The following is a 19,387-nucleotide window of genomic DNA, read 5'->3' on the forward strand; positions in this document are numbered from 1 at the left end:
GATGATGGAGTGCTCTTGGTGCTCCATCCTTAGTTGCCCTATGTTGGAACTCAATTCTCCTAAAGAAGTGTTGAGTTACTCCCAATAGTTGTTTGGAGGGAAATGCATCCCTTGAGGCATCTCAGGGATTTCTTGATGAGGAATCTCCTCATGCGCTTGTTGAGGTCCATGAGTGGGATCTCTTGTTTGCTCCATCCTCTTTTTAGTGATGGGTTTGTCCTCTTCAATGAGGATGTCTTCCTCTATGACAATTCCAGCTGAATTGCATAGGTTACAGATGAGATAAGGGAAGGCTAACCTTGCCAAAGAGGAGGGCTTGTCCACCACCTTGTATAGTTCTAGAGGTATGATCTCATGAAATTCTACTTCCTCTCCATTCATGATACTATGGATCATGATAGCCCGGTCTATTGTAACTTCAGACCGGTTGCTAGTAGGAATGATAGAGCGTTGGATGAACTCCAACCATCCCCTAGCCACGAGCTTGAGGTCAAGCCTTCTCAGTTGAACCGGCTTGCCTTTGGAGTCTCTCTTCCATTGAGCTCCTTCTACACAGATGTCCATGAGGACTTGGTCCAACCTTTGATCAAAGTTGACCTTTCTAGTGAAAGGATGAGGATCTCCTTGCATCATTGGCAAATTGAATGCCAACCTCACGGTGTTTGAACTGAAATCCAAGTATTTCCCCCGAACCATTATGAGCCAATTCTTTGGGTTCGGGTTCATACTTTGATCATGGTTCTTAGTGATCCATGCATTAGTATAGAACTCTTGAACCATTAAGATTCCGACTTATTGGATGGGGTTGGTGAGAACTTCCCAACCTCTTCTTCGAACCTCACATCAGATCTCCAGATATTCACTCTTTTTGAGCATGAAGGGGACCTCGGGGATCACCTTTTTCTTGGCCATAACTTCATAGAAGTGGTCTTGATTGACTTTTGAGATGAATCTCTCCATCTCCTCTGACTCGGAGTTAGAAGCAACTTCCTTCCCTTTCCTCTTCCTAGAGGTTTCTCCGGCCTTAGGTGCCATAAATGGTTATGAAAAAACAGAAAGCAAAGCTTTTTCCACACCAAACTTAAAAGGTTTTCTCGTCCTCGAGTAAAATAAGATAGAAGGGAGTAGAAGAAGAATGATGCAATTAATTTTGAAAACTTATTACTGTATGCAAGAAAAATTAAAAAGAGTTGAAAAGGATTTAAAAAGATATGTAAGTTTTGAAAACATTTTGGAAGGAATTGGAAAGATTATTAATATTTGAAAATAGAAATTGAAAGATGAACGTTTAAAATATGTTATGCAAAAAAATTATGAATTAAAAAATGAAAAATTGAAAAAAATCGAATCGGAAACAAAATTACCTCCCTTGTGTCATCCTGGCATTAAAAGCCCAGAATGCTATCCATTCTGGCGTTTAACGCCCACTTGACTGCCTCTTTGGGCGTTTAACGCCCAGCCAGATACACTGGCTGGTGTTAAACGCCAGGAATCCTTCTCTACTGGGCATTTTTCTGAACGCCCAGAATGCTGCCATTTCTGGCGTTAAACGCCCCGAATGCTACCCATTCTCGCGTTTAACGCCCAGAATGCTACCTGCATGGACGTTAAATGCCCATTCTGCTATCCTTACTGGCGTTTAAACGCCAGTAAGCCTGTCCTCCAGGGTGTGCTATTTTTTATGCTGTTTTTGACTCTGCTTTAATTCTGCAGCTATTTTTGTGACTTCACATGATCATCTACCTAAAGAAAACATAACATAGCAATGAAAAACAAATGTCTATAAAAATAAATATAATTAAATAACATTGGGTTGCCTCCCAATAAGCGCTTCTTTAATGTCAATAGCTTGACAGTGAGCTCTTAGAGAGCTTCACAGAGACTTAGAGCTTAATGGTGGCCTCCCAACACCAAACTTAGAAGTTGAGTGTGGGGGCTCTGTTTGACTCTGTATTGAGAGAAGCTTTTCATGCTTCCTCTCCATGGTTACAGAAGAAGATCCTTGAGCCTTAAACACAAGGTAGTCCTCATTCAATTGAAGGACTAGCTCTCCTCTGTCCACATCAATCACAGCTCTTGCTATGGCTAGGAAGGGTCTTCCAAGGATAATGGATTCATCTTCATCCTTCCCAGAGTCTAGGATTATAAAATCAGTAGGGATTTACAGGCCTTCAACCATCACTAAGACATCCTCTACAAGTACATAAGCCTGTTTCATTGAATTGCCTGCCATCTCTAGTGAGATTCTTGCAGCTTGTACCTCAAAGATCCCTAGTTTCTCCATTACAGAGAGTGACATGAGGGTTTATTCCTGACCCTAGGTCACACAGAGCCTTCTCAAAGATTATGGTGCCTATGGTACAGGATATTAAGAACTTTCCGGGATCCGGTTTCTTCTAAGGTAATTTCAGTTGAACCAAAGCATTCAGTTCATTGATGAGCAACGAAGGTTCATCCTCCCAAGTCTCATTACCAAATAACTTGGCATTCAACTTCATGATTGCTCCTAGATACTGAGCTACATGCTCTTCAATAATATCTTCATCCTCATCAGAGGAAGAATCTTCATCAGAGCTCATGAACTGCAGCATTAAGTTCCATGGAATCTCTATGGTCTCTATATGAGCCTCAGATTCCTTTGGTTCCTCAATAGGGAACTCCTTATTGGTCAGTGGACGTTCAGCAAGGTCTTCCTCACTAGAAATCACTGCCTTTTTACTCTCTCCAGGTTCGGCCACTTTGGATATAGTTATGGCCTTGCACTTTCTTTTGGGATTCTCTTCTGTATTGCTTGGGAGAGTACTAGGAGGAGTTTCAGTAACTCTTTTACTCAGCTGACCCACTTGTGCCTCCAAATTTCTGATGGAGAACCTTGTTTCAGTCATGAAACTGAGAGTGGTATTAGATAGATCAGAGACTATGGTTACTAAGTCAGAAAGGCTCTACTTAGAATTCTCTGTCTGTTGCTCAGAAGATGATGGAAAAGGCTTGCTATTGACAAACCTATTTCTCCCACCATTATTATTATTAAAGCCTTATTGAGGCTTCTGTTGATCCTTCCATGAGAAATTTGGATGATTTCTCCATGAAGGATTATAGGTGTTTTCATAGGATTCTCCCATGTAATTCACCTCTTCTATTGCAGGATTCTCAGGGTCATAAGCTTCTCCTTCAGAGGAGGCTTCTTTAGTACTGCCGGATGCAGCTTGCATTCCAGTCAGATTCTGAGAAATTATATTGACTTGCTAAGTCAATATTTTGTTCTGAGCCAATATGGCATTCAGAGTATCAATCTCAAGAACTCCTTTCTTCTGAGTCATCCCATTATCCACAGGATTTCTTTCAGAAGTATACATGAACTAGTTATTTGCAACCATCTCAATGAGTTCCTGGGCTTCTGCAGGGGTTTTCTTCAGATGAAGAGATCCACCAGCAGAGTGGTCCAATGACATCTTGGACAATTAAGATAGATCATCATAGAATATACATAAGATGCTCCATTCTGAAAGCATGTCAGAAGGACACCTTCTGATCAATTGCTTGTACCTTTCCCAAGCTTCATAGAGGGATTCACCTTCCTTTTGTATGAAGGTTTGGACTTCCACTCTAAGCTTGCTCAACTTTTGAGGTGGAAAGAATTTGCTCAACTTTTCCCAAGAGTTCAGGCTTTCTTTAGGTTGTGAGTCTAACCATATCCTAGCTCTGTCTCTTACAGCAAAGGGGAAAAGCATAAGTCTGTAGACCTCGGAATTAACCCCATTGGTCTTAACAGTATCACAGATTTGCAAGAATTCAACTAAGAACTGATGAGGATCTTCCAATGAAAGTCCATGAAACTTGTAATCCTGGTGCATTAGAGAAACTAATTGAGGCTTAAGCTCAAAGTTGTTTGCTCCAATTGCAGGAATTGAGATGCTTCTTCCATAGAAGTCAGAAGTTGGTGCAGTAAAGTCACCAAGCATCTTCCTTGCATCTCCACCATTGTTATTGGGTTCGGCTGCCATGTCTACTTCTTTTTTGAAAATTTCTATAAGGTCCTCTCCGGAGTGTTGTGCTTTAGCTTCTCTTAGCTTCCTCTTTAAAGTCCTTTCAGGTTCAGGATCAGCTTCAATAAGAATGTTCTTATCCTTGTTCCTGCTCATATGAAATAGAAGATAACAAAGAGAGAAGAAAAATCCTCTATGTCACAGTATAGAGATTCCTTTATGTGAATAGAAGAATGAGGTAGAGAGGGAATAAGAGGAATTCGAACACAGAGAGAGGGAGAGGGTTCGAATTATGAGTAGAAGAGAAGTGTTAGTAAATAATTAAATAAATAGAAAGAGAGGAGAGAGAGAGTATTCGAATTTTAAAAAGAGGGAGAATAAAAATATTTTTATTTTTATTTAATTAATTAAGTTAGAATTTGAAATTTAAGAAAAAGAACTAAAAGAAAATTGAAAGCTAAATAAATTAATTAATTAAAAAGATTTTTTGAAAAATTTGTTAGTTAGTTTTCGAAATTAATGAGAGAGAAAAGTAGTTAGGTGGTTTTGAAAAAGATAAGAAATAGTAAACTTTTTTATAATTAAAACAAACAAGTCAAGTGGTTAATTGAAAAAGATTTGAAAGTAAATTTTGAAAAGATAAGAAGTTAGAAAAAGATTTTGAAATTAAGTTTTGAAAAAGATATGATTGAAATTTATTTTGAAAAGTAATTGGAAAAGGAAATTAAAAAGATATGTTTTTTTAAAATTAAAGTTGATGACTTGACTAACAAGAAACTAAAAGATATGATTCTAGAATTTAAAGATTGAACCTTTCTTAACAGGAAAGTAACAAGCTTGAAATTTTTTAATCAAAACATTACTAATTAGTAAAGTTTTCAAAAATGTGAAATAAAAATAAGAAAAAGATTTTGAAAATTTATTTAAGAAATTCGAAGATGTTAAGAAGGAAAATGAAAAAGATTTGATTTTTGAAAAAGATTTGAAAAGATAGAATTTTTAAATTGAAATTTTGAATTGACTAACAAGAAACAACTAAATTTTAAAATTTTTTGACTAAGTCAACCCAAAATTTTAAAATTTATGAGTAAAATAAGGAAAAGATATTGTTTTTTATTTTTTTGAATTAATAAAGAGAGAAAAACAACAAAATGACACAAGACATAAGAATTTAAGATCAAAACAAATAATGCATGCAAGAACACTTTGAATGTCAAGATGAACACCAAGAACTCTTTGAAGATCATGATGAACATCAAGAACATATTTTTGAAAATTTTTAAGAAAAGAAACACATGCAAGACACCAAGCTTAAAAATTTTTAATGTTTAGACACTATGAAATCGAAAATGCATATGAAAAACAAGAAAAGACAAAAGAAAAAAATTTGAGAAATTAAAAAACATGCAATTGACTTCAAACTTAAAATTTGACACAAGACTTAAACAAGAAACACAAAATTTTTTGGTTTTATGATTTTATTAATTTTTTTGTATTTTTTGAAAATTATTTTGAAAAAAGAAAATAAAGAAATTCAAATTTTTTAATAAGAATTCCAGGATTCGTGCAATGTTAGTCTAAAGCTTCAGCCCAAAAGAATTAGACATGGCCAAATGGCCAGCCAAGCTTTAGCATAACAATTACAGACATGTCCTTTCTACAATGGAAAGTGGAAACCTCAGTCCAAAAGATTAGACATGGCTTAATAGCCAGCCAAGCTTCAACATATCTCATGAAGCTCTAGAATTCATTCTTAAAAACTCTGAAGAACAATTTTTTGTTTTTTTTTTTCGAAAATAAAAATAAAAAGCTTAAACATAAAATAAAATTACCTAATCTAAGCAACAAGATGAACCGTCAGTTGTCCAAACTCTAACAATCCCCGGCAACGATGCCAAAAACTTGGTGCACGAAATTTTGATCACACTTTTCACAACTCCGATACAACTAACCAGCAAGTGCACTGGGTCGTCCAAGTATTACCTTACATGAGTAAGGGTTGATCCCACGGAGATTGTTGGCTTGAAGCAAGCTATGGTCATCCTGTAAATCTTAGTCAGGTAGATTCAATTGGTTATGAGTTTTGATAATTAAAAGATAAATAAAATGTAAATTAAAATAAAGATACTTATGTAATTCATTGGTGGGAATTTCAGATAAGTGTTTGGAGATGCTTTGTTGCTTCTGAACCTCTGCTTTCCTATTGTCTTCATCCAATCATGCGTGCTCCCTTCCATGGCAAGCTGTATGATCCTCTCAGTGAAAATGGTCCAAGTACGGTTTCTGCACGGCTAATCAACTGTCGAATTTCTCGTCTCGGATGAAAAATACCAGGTACAGCTACTGCACGGCTAATCATCTGTCGGTTCTCACTAAAGTTAGGAATAGGATCTCTCTATCCTTTTGCACACTGTCACTGCGCCCAACATTCGCGAGTTTGAAGCTCGTCACAGTCATCCCTTCCCAGATCCTACTCGGAATACCACAGACAAGGTTTAGACTTTTCGGATCTCAAGAATGCTGCCATTTAATTCTAGCCTATACCACGAAGGTTCTAATCGCACGGACTCGATCCATGGATTAGAGACTGATGCACGGAAACTTCACTCTTAACAAATCTTCCTCGGCAAGTATACCGAATTGTCGTCAAGTAATAACTCACAAAAGAGTGAGGTCGAATCTCACAGGTATTGATTGGTCAAGCAACTTTAATTGGAAGAATGTTCTAGTTGAGCTAAGCAGAATTTGGTTTGAGAGTTGCAGGAAATTAAATGGCGGGAAAGTAAATAGCAGAAAATGTAAATGCTGGAAATAAAGAGCTAAAAATAAATGACGGAAAGTAAATTACAGAATCTTAAATGGGAATGGGGAAGATGATCATAAAAGTAATTGGCAGAAATTAAAGAGAATGGGTAAGATCAGAAATGGGGAGTTCATTGGGCTTAGGAGATGTTGCATCCTTCGGATCATGTTCGTTTTCATCTCTTCCTCAATCAATGCATTCATTGATCTCCTTGGCAATCTTAAGTGATTGAATTCTAATTCCTTGGTAATTCAATCTCTCAAATCTTGATCAATAGCCAATTCCTTGGTCCAATTGCTCATGAGAAGAGATGAGGTATGGTCACTGATTATACCACATGTATTTCCAAATCAAAGTGTGGTAGGATTATATGTCACTATATCCATCCAAACCCCAATTTGGTCCAACATGAGAAAGCATTTCTAGCATGATATCTTCATTCCTCTTCCAAGGTCCGAAGAGATCCAAGTATGAATAGCTTCTTTTCCAAGATAACTACTCAATTGGATGAAGATTGAAAGCTTTCTAGTAAAATCAAGAGAAAAGAAAGAAGAAGAATAATGAAAACTATTATTGATCCATCAAATTACAACAGAGCTCCCTAACCCAATGAAAGGGGTTTAGTTGTTCATAGCTCTGGGAATGGAAAATAAAGATGGAGAATGCATTCTGAAAAATTAAACTAGAAGTTACAGAGAAAGTAAAAATACAGAGAGCAATTCTAATAGTGCTCAAAAATCTCCTTTCTAGTTCAAAGTTTTCCCTCTTTTATACTATTCTTCTGATCTTCTAGTTGCTTCTTCAAGTCTTGGATATGGGCCTTTAGATCTTGAGTTGAAGCAGTTATCATCTTCAGTGGGCTTAGCTTTACTTGCAGAGAGAGAGTGTAAAGTAGGCATGAAATTTAGCTTAGGACGTTAGTGGCGTTAACGTTAAGTGAAAGTGTGGGTTCGAGAACGTTAATGACAATCACCTTTTTCACTAACGTTCCCAACCCAAGAATGGTCTACGTTAACTTCAACGTTAGTGGCACCAACGTGACTACTAACGTTGCCTCTTGGTCCTTCGCACACGTTATTAGGGTTTACCTTTTTCAATAACGTTGAGAGCCCCCCTTTTCTCACGTTAGAGTTCACGTTAGTATAACTAACGTGGCTCTTAACGTGAATACACTTTAGCCTCGAGAGCGTTAGTGACACTTACCTTTGTCACTAACGCTCCAAAACGCCCCTTTTCTACGTTAGAGTTCACGTTAATTGCGTTAACGTGGCCTCTAACGTGGTATTGGTAGCCATCCCCAATGTTAGTGACAAAGGTGAGTGTCACTAATATTGGCTCATCATTCTCTCCTTCACGTTAGCTTCCACGTTAACTGAGTTAACGTGGCAACTAACGTGGCTCAAAGTGGCTCAAAGTGGCTTAGTCCAACGTTAGTGACAAAGGTGAGTGTCACTAACGTTGGCCATTCCTTGCTTCCCCACGTTAGAGTCAACATTAACTGAGTTAACTGGCTCTTAACGTGGCCCTTATGAGCTTGGTCCAACGTTAGTGACAAAGGTGAGTGTCACTAACGTTGGCTTCATCTTCTTCTTCCACGTTAGAGTTCACGTTAATTGAATTAACGTGACTCTTAATGTGGACAATTGCCACTTTGGAGCGTTAGTGGTACTTACTTTTATCACTAACGTTGGAGTTCTACTTCTCTTCCACGTTAGCTTCCACGTTAACATAGTTAACGTGGCAACTAACGTGGGCTATGATGGCTCACGAAGGCGTTAATGGCGATCACTTTGATCATTAACGTTGCAAGTTAGCCTCCATTCCACGTTAGTGGTCACGTTAGCTAGACTAACGTGGCTACTAACGTGGTTCTTCCTTGCTCCCTTTGTCCTAAAATCAAGCAATAAAGTGCATCAAAGCTCTAATCCAAGTTATGAGATATGCATCATTCAATTTTGTCATTTAATTCATACATAATTCTCATGAAATCATGTAAAATTCACAATGTTTTCTTGAATCAAGATGTAAATGATTATTTACCCAAAACTTGCTTATTTCCTAAGAAAATGCATGAAACTATCCTAAAACCATAAAGAAAAGGTCAGTGAAACTGGCCAAAATGCCCTGGCATCACAACACCAAACTTAAAGCTTGCTTGTCCCTAAGCAAGTACTGGAACAAGAGAATGATGAATGACAAGATGAATGAATCATTCTTGTGGAGGTCATGCCCTTGGTTTTATGGGGTTTCATGCATAGCAACTTAGGTTCATTCCTTTACTGGCTTTCAGACCTTTATCATGCCTTGGAATACTCACTTGATGGCACCCTTTGAGACTGTTATTTATTGATCCCTTTGTCTTTCCAAGGTTTATTACATTCTTAGGCTAAGTGTTCTGTGAGAGGGCGACTCTTTAAGATAAGTTTTCAGCCAACACTCCCGAACCAGTTGGTTCAAGGTGCTAGGTGTTGAAACACCCCTAAGGACTTACTCCCTCAAGTCTCTCTCCCCCATACATACACACCATAGGCACATGGTTTGTTATTTTCTTTCCTTGAGGTCTTAGTGTCCAGCACCTCTTTGGGTTACTAAATGTTCTGTAGCAAGGTTGCTCTTGATAGTGGATTTTCAGTTGATAATCTCGGGTTAGTTAACCCAAGTTACCAAGTGATGAAGCACTCCTAAGAACTTATTCATCCAAGCAGATCCTTGGTACAAGAGCACCACAGACACATCCCTCAAGGTTCAAGCCCTTGGTGCCTAGCCTTATTCTTTATTACCTTTCTTTCTTTTTCAACTCTTAGTGTTCTTTTCCTTTTTTATTACTGGGATCTTAGTGTTTAGCTAGTCTCATGGGGTGTGTTTTAAGTATATAATTCATGACAGATAGTTGCCTTCCCACCTTGTTGGTGAACCAACTTAGCTAAGTGATTACTACCCCACGAATTTAAGGACTTACTCCACAAATTGAACTCCACTATGGTCTTTCATAACATCTCTTTTTATTTAGTTTAAAAAAAAGGACAAACATACAATAAGCAAGGTGAAAATGCAGCATGCAACTTGGACCAGCACACATATGAAAAAGGCAATGAAAACTTAAAGACAGAATTAAAAATTCCTAAGCTACTATGGAATCATGTTCTATTTCATACATGATTTTCCTTATTTAAAACTTGAAAAAGATGGGACAACGAGGGAACTCCACCACCTTTTATTCATGGGATTGCTCATGCTCTCCTTCTTGTTTGTCCCCTTTGTGTCCACTTGTGCTTCCTTGCATTCGTGCCAGTCTAGCTTTTTTCCAATCCTCGAGTGCCTTCCTTATTGATTCATGACTCTTTTCTACCCTCTCTCTTTCTTCTCGCGCTAATTCATCCTTCACTTCTTCATAGCTTGTGATTCCTGGATGCAGTATAGGCAGTTGTTCGACTAAGTATCCGAGTCTGGCCTGAGTGTTCACATGATGTACAGTCTGGTTCATGTAAACTCCTTCTGAAAACACCCTGTATTCGTCGAAGAGTTCTGCCTGTTCTAGCTGTTTCCGATGCATTTCATGTATGTGTGCACCTTGATGTGCTTGGATGTTGATTAGCTTTTGGATGGCCTCTTGTTGTTGATCCTGCCTTTGTTCCAACCTGTGGAAGAATTCACCCCATTATTTCCCTTGTTCCAGTTGCTGCTCCATCATCTGCTTTTGCCACTCTCCCTGTTGATTCCCCCATCTAGAAATTGATTCTTCTTGGCGATTCATCATTTGTAGTTGGAGCTCCTTCTGTGCCTCTTGATTCTCCCAATATTGCCTAGATAAGCCATCAATGGCTTCTTGTAATTGGTGCATGTTCAAGGTGGCTGCGGCTTGCTCCTCTGGGTTCTTCCCTTCCACAGCTTGATGGGATACTCTCTTTCTTATCCTTCGTTGAGAAAGGGGAGAAGCAACAACATGCATACACCGGACAGTAATTGGGATACCAATTTTTATCTATTCGGGGTTTTCGTCTTCGAACACCACCCCAGCCTTGTCACACAGGTGAAAAATGGTGCTGGGGTAGCCTAACCTTCCTCCAGAATCACTTTTCTCAGCCATCTTCCTAATGCCTTGGGCTATGAGTTCATGCACCTTGATCTCTCCTCCTTTAAGTATACATTGCACCATTGTTGCTCTCTTAAGATTCACCTTTGAATTGTTTCCGGCAGGGAGGATGGATCTCCTTATAATTTCGAACCACCCCTTTGCTTCAGGGGTGCGATCACCTCTTTTGATAAATTTGGGCTTTCCATTAGAATCTCTCACCCAGTCCGCTCCTTGTACGCAGATATCTTTCACAATCTGATCATAATTAGGACTACCATCTATTCGAGATTGATAGCTCTCTTCTTCGAATGGTATGGTTCGTAGCTTCAACACCCTCATGATGTTCATGGGGCTAAAATCCACCGTTACTCCTTTCACAAAGCTTATATAAGATTCCTCTTTCCTATCATATCTCACTGCATTTGCGTAAAACTCTCTTACGAGCGTTGTATTTATTCTCGTGGTGACTGGATCGGTGAGGAGCTCCCATCTTCTCTTTTCTACCTTCTCTGTGATTTCGGGGCACTCAGTTTTCTTGACTTGAAAGCCTAGCTTATATATGATCTCCTTATCAGCCATCCATCCAAATTGAAGTGCATGGTAAAAGGTTCTAAACTTCTTTTCATCAAAAGGGCATTGCTCCATAGGCTCCTTCCCCTTTCTTCTTTTAGAGCTTGATGATGTCATGAGTACGAGTTGATGTGTGAAAGTATTGAGGGGTTGTGGATAAATGGTAGAATTTGGTTGGGTTTGGATATGGTGAGATGAAGGGATTTGGGTTCCGAAGGTGTGAAGTATAAAGAATGGGAATTGGAATGTGAAGGGGGTACGGACTGGGAATCACTTATATAGGAAAATGATGAGTGAATGAAAGGTGTGGATTGATGGGGTGGTTGTGTGATGGACGGATGGGGTTTAGCAATGGATGAGCACAAGGATCATCAAATTTATGATGGGGTTGGTTCAGTTTCCAAGCTTGTTCTTCTTCCCATGTTGCATGGCAACAATTCCCAATGCAATCCCCTTGAAGACATGTGTATAGTCCTCTCTTTTTGTGGTGGCCGAATCCTCCTTTAATTGTCCCATCAATTCTCCTACAAAATAAAAGAATTATGATTAATTAGATTTTTGGAAAGTGGCGGCAAAATTAAAAGAAAAAGAATAACTACTTTTTAAAATTTTTTTTGTTTCTAGTTACTAATTGTGATTCATGAGTGAAAATCAACTAACCAACTAAATGTCCATGTATGCAACATTGGTGACACTAAACTTAGTTTGTGGCACTGTGGTGTAAGAAGATTTGTTCAAGGTGCTAAGAGTGACATGCTATGAATTGCATTCATGTTCTCTTAGTGTGCCTTGAACACCAAACCTATTCTTCACTATATGTTGCATTCAAGGATATGTCAAGGTTAATTTGAACTTCATGAACCTTGTTTTATTAACTATTTTAAAAGTGTGTAAAACATGGGTTGCCTCCCATGAAGCGCTTCTTTAGCGTCACTAGCTTGACGTTCTGCCTTTTGTCAGGGTGGTTGGTAGTGCTTCAAATCTTCTCCTCTTGCAGTAAACCTATATCCATTGGCTTCATCAAGGATCTCTACATGTTCTAGGGAGAGAACTTTGTTGATGGTGAAAACCTTGGGTAGCTGAGATGGGATGGTGGGGAGATGAGGTGGGATATCTGGGAAGTAAGCTGAGATTACTTTATCCCCTGGAGAGAAACCTTCTGTAGGGATCTTCTTGTTCCTCCATCTCCTTGGTGCCTTCTTCTTTGTTTCTTTTGCTGTTATCCTTCTCTTTGTGGTCTCTTTTCCTAAGGATATTTTGTTGCTGGTCTCATATGATTCTGGTGGTTTTGGCTCCACTTGAGCTTCCTTTAGCTGTGACATCTTCTGGCTATTTTGTTTATCAACCAAGGGGATTCCCAGGTGTACATTTTGTGCTTCAGTGCTTGTTTCTTCCACCAGTGCTTTGTTGTGATTTTCCCTTGATTTCTCGTGTTCCTGGTCTGCTTCTTGTGAGGGTTTGAAGACATTGAATGCGAGTTGTTCATCATGTATCCTCAGTATTATCTCTCCTCGCTCCACATCTTTGAGTGCTCTGGCTGTAGCTAGAAATGGTCTTCCCAATATGATTGGGTGGATGGGACTCTCTTCCATTTCCAATATGACAAAATCTGTGGGTAGGAAATAGTTTCCCACTTTTACCAACACATTTTCAACCACTCCCACTGCTTGTTTTTTAGTTTTGTCAGCCAGCCTGATGACTACGTCTGTGGGCATCAGCTCATTGATCTGCAGCTTCTTCATTAGAGATAGAGGAATTAAGTTGATGCTTGCTCCCAGGTCACAGAGTCCCTTATCGATCAGTGTTTCTCCTATGGCACAGGGGATGTGAAAACTCCCTGGGTCCTTCCTTTTTGTAGGCAACTCTGTTTGAATGAGAGCACTACACTCCTTATTCATCACTATTGTTTGTCCTCCCTTGAGTGAGCTTTTCCTGGTTAGCAGCTCCTTCATATACTTAATGTATGAGGGCATTTGTTGGAGGGCCTTGATGAATGGTATGTTTACATGGAGAAATGCAAACATATCAAGAAACCTTGAGTATATTCTCTTCTCTACACCACCATTGAGTATTTGGGGAAACGGTGCATAGAGTCTCAGCAGCTCCTTCTGTGTGATTGTGGTTTCTTGATGATTCTCTTCCTGCCTTCCTACTGATGTATCTTCAGGTTGTTCTAATGGTTTGTTCGGCTCTTCCTCAGTCTCCTTATCACTTATAGTAACCATCTTGCAATCTTCCCATCTGACCTTCTTTGCTTCACCTCTCGGATTTTTCTCTGTGTCACTTGGGAAGCTATCAGTAGGTTTGGGGATCTTCTCAGAAAGGTATCCCACTTGAAACTCCAGCCTCTTGATGGTGTCTCCCTGGTTCTTGATATTGGCTCGCACCTCCTCCTTGAACACCTTGTTATCTTGGATCTCTTTGCATATGCCTTCAAGCAGAGTTTCAATCCTTGAGAGTCTATCTTCAGATGATGGTGAGTCGAGATTGGAAGGATGAGAAGGGCCATTTTGACTTTGGTATGGATGCTGAGAGGTGTTGTTAGGTGGGTGTTGATAAGACCTCTGTGTGGAGTGTTGGTGAGCTACATTGTTATTGGGGTTGTGGCGTCTCTGATCCTGGCTTTGATCCTGTTGGTTTCTCCACCCAAAATTTAGGAGGTTCCTCCAACCGGGATTATATGTTTTGGAGTATGGGTCATGGTGCTGCCTAGGTGAATTTCCAATGTAGTTGGCTTGTTCCTGATCACCCCCTGCTTCTTCATTCACTCCTTCTTGAGTTGCTGCTGAGGTGGTGATTGCTGCCACTTGATTCCTCTCCATCTTTTTGGTAAGATCAGCCAACTGCTTGGTAATAACCTTGTTTTGAGCTAGCAGTGCATCCACATTGTTCAGCTCCATCACTCCTCTAGTGTTGCCTCTTTCAGAAGCATAGAAGTAGTCATTCTCTGCTACAGTCTCAATGACATCTATGGCTTCTTCAATGGTCTTCTTCTTGTTCAGAGATCCCCCGGATGAGTGGTCTACTGCCTTCTTTGATTTATACGAAAGGCCTTCATAGAAAATGTACAACTGCACCCATTCATTGAACATATCTGGCGGGCATCTTCTTGTCAGGTCCTTAAACCTCTCCCATGCTTCATATAGAATCTCACCATCTTGCTGCCTGAAGGTTTGTACCTCAGCTCTCAACCTGTTGATTCGTTGAGGAGGATAGAATCTTGCCAAGAATTTGTTCACTACGTCTTCCCAGGTTGCTAAACTTTCCTTTGGAAAGGATTCCAGCCATTTAGATGCTTTGTCCTTGAGTGAGAAGGGAAACAGAAGTAGTCTATAAGTGTCAGGGTGAACACCATTAGACTTCACAGTATCGCATATCCTCAGGAAGGTGGTTAGATGTTGATTAGGGTCTTCTTGGACACTTCCTCCGAATGAACAATTGTTCTGAACAAGGGTGATGAGCTGTGGCTTTAGTTCAAAGTTGTTGGCATGTATGGTTGGCCTTTGGATGCTACTTCCACAGTTTCCTGGATTTGGGTTTATGTAAGAACCCAGAACTCTTCTCTCTTGTCCATCCTGATGCACTGGACCTTCTCTGCCATGGTTGTGAGCTTCTTCTCCATGATGGTTCTCCATGTTCTCATCCATGTTTGGTTCAAAGTACTCCTCCTCTTCCTCCGCACCAACTACTCGTTTTCCTCTTGCTTCCCTCCTTAATCTAAGGAAGGTCCTCTCAGGTTCAGAATCAAAGGAAGTTGAAGCCCCGCTTCTTCTCCCTGTCATACAACCAACAAGGAACAAGCAAGAAAATAGATGCAGAAAGTGTTCCTGTTAGAAATACTGTTAGTGTGAGTGATGCAATATATCAAACAGTTAGTGGGTTAATGAACCAAATATTAAAACAAAATGTAGGTAACACCACTAATGGGTGAAAAGTAAAGGGAACGAAATAACTAAAATTGAAAGTAAATTACTCAGATGAAACTGAATTAAACAAAAGAAAAATGCTATATCTAGCTATCCACCAATTTAATCATTGTTGATACAAAAATCAATCCCCGGCAACGGCACCATAAACTTGATGCACGGAAACTTGTCTCTTAATAAATCTCCCTCGGCAAGTATACCGAATTGTCGTCAAGTAATAACTCACAAAAGAGTAAGGTCGAATCCCACAGGGATTGATTGGTCAAGCAACTTTAATTGGAAGAATGTTCTAGTTGAGCTAAGCAGAATTTGGTTTGAGAGTTACAAGAAATTAAATGGCGGGAAAGTAAATAGCAGAAAATGTAAATGCTGGAAATAAAGAGCTGAAAATAAATGACAGAAAGTAAATTGCAGAATCTTAAATGGGAATGGGGAAGATGATCATAAAAGTAATTGGCATAAATTAAAGAGAATGGGTAAGATCAGAAATGGGGAGTTCATTTGGCTTAGGAGATGTTGCATCCTTCAGATCAAGTTCATTTTCATCTCTTCCTCAATCAATGCATTCATTGATCTCCTTGGCAATCTTAAGTGATTGAATTCCAATTCCTTGGTAATTCAATCTCTCAAATCTTGATCAATAGCCAATTCCTTGGTCTAATTGCTCATGAGAAGAGATGAGGTATGGTCACTGATTATATCACATGTATTTCCAAATCAAAGTGTGGTAGGATTATATGTCACTATATCCATCCAAACCCCAATTTGGTCCAACATGAGAAAGCATTTCTAGCATGATCTCTTCATTCCTCTTCCAAGGTTCCAAAGAGATCCAAGTATGAATAGCTTCTTTTCCAAGATAACTACTCAATTGGATGAAGATTGAAAGCTTTCTAGTAAAATCAAGAGAAAAGAAAGAAGAAGAATAATGAAAACTATTATTGATCCATCAAATTACAACAGAGCTCCCTAACCCAATGAAAGGGGTTTAGTTGTTCATAGCTCTGGGAATGGAAAATAAAGATGGAGAATGCATTCTGAAAAATTAAACTAGAAGTTACAGAGAAAGTAAAAATACAGAGAGCAATTCTAATAGTGCTCAAAAAGCTCCTTTCTAGTTCAAAGTTTTCCCTCTTTTATACTATTCTTCTGATCTTCTAGTTGCTTCTTCAAGTCTTGGATATGGGCCTTTGGATCTTGAGTTGAAGCAGTTATCATCTTCAGTGGGCTTAGCTTTACTTGCAGAGAGAGAGTGTGAAGTAGGCATGGACTTTAGCTTAGGACGTTAGTGGCGTTAACGTTAAGTGAAAGTGTGGGTTCGAGAACGTTAATGACAATCACCTTTTTCACTAACGTTCCCAACCCAAGAATGGTCCACGTTAACTTCAACGTTAGTGGCACCAACGTGACCACTAACGTTGCCTCTTGGTCCTTCGCACACGTTATTGGGGTTTACCTTTTTCAATAACGTTGAGAGCCCCCTCTTTCCCACGTTAGAGTTCACGTTAGTATAACTAACGTGGCTCTTAACGTGAACACACTTTAGCCTCGAGAGCGTTAGTGACACTTACCTTTCTCACTAACGCTCCAAAACGCCCCTTTTCTACGTTAGAGTTCACGTTAATTGCGTTAATGTGGCCTCTAACGTGGTATTGGTAGCCATCCCCAACGTTAGTGACAAAGGTGAGTGTCACTAACGTTGGCTCATCATTCTCTCCTTCACGTTAGCTTCCACGTTAACTGAGTTAACGTGGCAACTAACTTGGCTCAAAGTGGCTCAAAGTGGCTCAAAGTGGCTTAGTCCAACGTTAGTGACAAAGGTGAGTGTCACTAACGTTGGCCATTCCTTGCTTCCCCATGTTAGATTCCACGTTAACTGAGTTAACGTGGCTCTTAACGTGGCCCTTATGAGCTTGGTCCAACGTTAGTGACAAAGGTGAGTGTCACTAACGTTGGCTTCATCTTCTTCTTCCACGTTAGAGTTCACGTTAATTGAATTAACGTGACTCTTAACGTGGACAATTTCCACTTTGGAGCGTTAGTGGTACTTACTTTTACCACTAACGTTGGAGTTCTACTTCTCTTCCACGTTAGCTTCCACGTTAACATAGTTAACGTGGCAACTAACGTGGGCTATGATGGCTCACGTAAGCGTTAATGGCGATCACTTTTCTCATTAACGTTGTAAGTTAGCCTCCATTCCACGTTAGTGGTCACGTTAGCTAGACTAACATGGCTACTAACGTGGTTCTTCCTTGCTCCCTTTGTCCTGAAATCAAGCAATAAAGTGCATCAAAGCTCTAATCCAAGTTATGAGATATGCATCATTCAATTTTGTCATTTAATTCATGCATAATTCTCATGAAATCATGTAAAATTCACAATGTTTGCTTGAATCAAGATGTAAATGATTATTTACCCAAAACTTGCTTATTTCCTAAGAAAATGCATGAAACTATCCTAAAACCATAAAGAAAAGGTCAGTGAAACTGGCCAAAATGCCCTGGCATTAGAGACCCAAGAGATTATATTCCGGCTGTCGTCCAATGACTACGTTGAACATCATGTAGACCGCTTGTGGTTGTCAGGCACGCAGATCTTGGCTAAGCGAGTAACGAAGATAGTGGGTGATTGTCACGGGTCACTAATGCGTGAGCATCTTTCCTATCTTTTCCTAGTGAATTTGCATTTAAATTGTCGAGTTTAATCAAGAATTAATTATCTTTTAGCCACTATAGATGCTACTTTAAGTCTTGTGCAATTATGTTTATTTTAGGTAGCATTTGGCTAGATTTGATGGAGTTTCCGCAGAAAAAGAGAAGAAGGCGAATGATGATGTCAACCCTGACCTCTCTGCACTCAAACCTGAATACCTCGAGCTAAAGAAGTCCAATGGACGTGATTTCAGTGGCGTTGGAAAGCTAACTTCCAGAGATTTCCAACGATATATAATAGTCCATACTTTTCTTCCATCAACTCTGCCAAGGCTGTGCCTAACTTGAGATTTCTCAAGTTAGGCGCAAGAAACAACAACAACACGCAACATGTGCTCTCCTCCAAGTAAGGCGCATTGCTTCCTCTTCAGTGCAAGTAAGGCGCCTTGTGTGGTGAACAGCATGAAGTTAGGCGTAGCTCTTAGCCAAGTTAAGGCGTGGATCCAGTGAAGCCAAGTGGTCCCCACGTTATAAGGCGCAGATTATTTAATTAATTCTGATTTAAATTTAAATTTTATTTTAAAATAGGAAAAGATATTATTTTAATTTTAAAAAGATAGATTTTAAATTAATTAGGATTAGATATAAAAAGGAATTCCAATAGGGTGATTGGAACACAACATTTTTCCATTCCAATTTACAATCCTAGTTTTCTACTCTAAACCATGAGCAACTAAACCTCCACTATTAAGGTTAGGAGCTCTGTCTAATTGTATGGATTGATTTTATTGTTTTTCTAATTTAATTCATGTTTTGATTTATATTTAAGAATTATTTTTTTTCTTTATTTTATAAATTTGGGTGGAACAGAAGTATGACCCTCTTTCTAATTGAGTTCATGTATAACTTGGAAAAGCTCTTTACTTGAACAACAGCTTGAAAACAACTTCTCCTAAATTTTAATTATCTGGATTTAACGGGATACGTGACATATAATCCTTTTATTTTTGGGTAATTATAATTTTTGTGGCATATAAACTGGAATTTGATCATGCAGCTTCTAAATGGAATTAATTGACCAAGGAATTGGCAGTTAATAAATTTTAGAGGAGACTAGAAAGGTCTAAGGAATTAGGGTCTAGTCACATATAGTTTGCCATAAATTAGATCTTACATGATTAAAATAAATTAATAAGAAAAGTCAATCCAAAAAATAGATAACTTTGAAACCTTAACTGTCTTCTCCATATTTTATTCCCAACTCATTTACTTTACTTTTTTACTTTCTGAACGATTGTTTAATGCTCTTTGAATATTCAAACACTCTTTTCTGTTTGTCTAACTAAGCCAATGAATCAATCATTGTTGCTTAA

The 19,387-nt window shown here is 39.0% G+C and overlaps 2 non-coding genes across 2 annotated transcripts; both read left to right on the plus strand.

Annotated features, from left to right (window-relative positions):
* Positions 1–3,506: 3,506 nt before the first annotated feature.
* Positions 3,507–3,614, plus strand: LOC148576123 (small nucleolar RNA R71). Its single transcript, XR_015903752.1, has one exon. It is a non-coding gene; the product is annotated as a small nucleolar RNA R71 (small nucleolar RNA).
* A 10,907-nt stretch (positions 3,615–14,521) lies between these two features.
* Positions 14,522–14,628, plus strand: LOC148576124 (small nucleolar RNA R71). Its single transcript, XR_015903178.1, has one exon. It is a non-coding gene; the product is annotated as a small nucleolar RNA R71 (small nucleolar RNA).
* Positions 14,629–19,387: the final 4,759 nt, after the last annotated feature.

This window comes from Arachis ipaensis, chromosome B1 (genome assembly GCF_059453495.1).
Source record: "Arachis ipaensis isolate K30076 ecotype BB chromosome B1, ASM5945349v1, whole genome shotgun sequence".
NCBI classification, from domain to species: domain Eukaryota; kingdom Viridiplantae; phylum Streptophyta; class Magnoliopsida; order Fabales; family Fabaceae; genus Arachis; species Arachis ipaensis.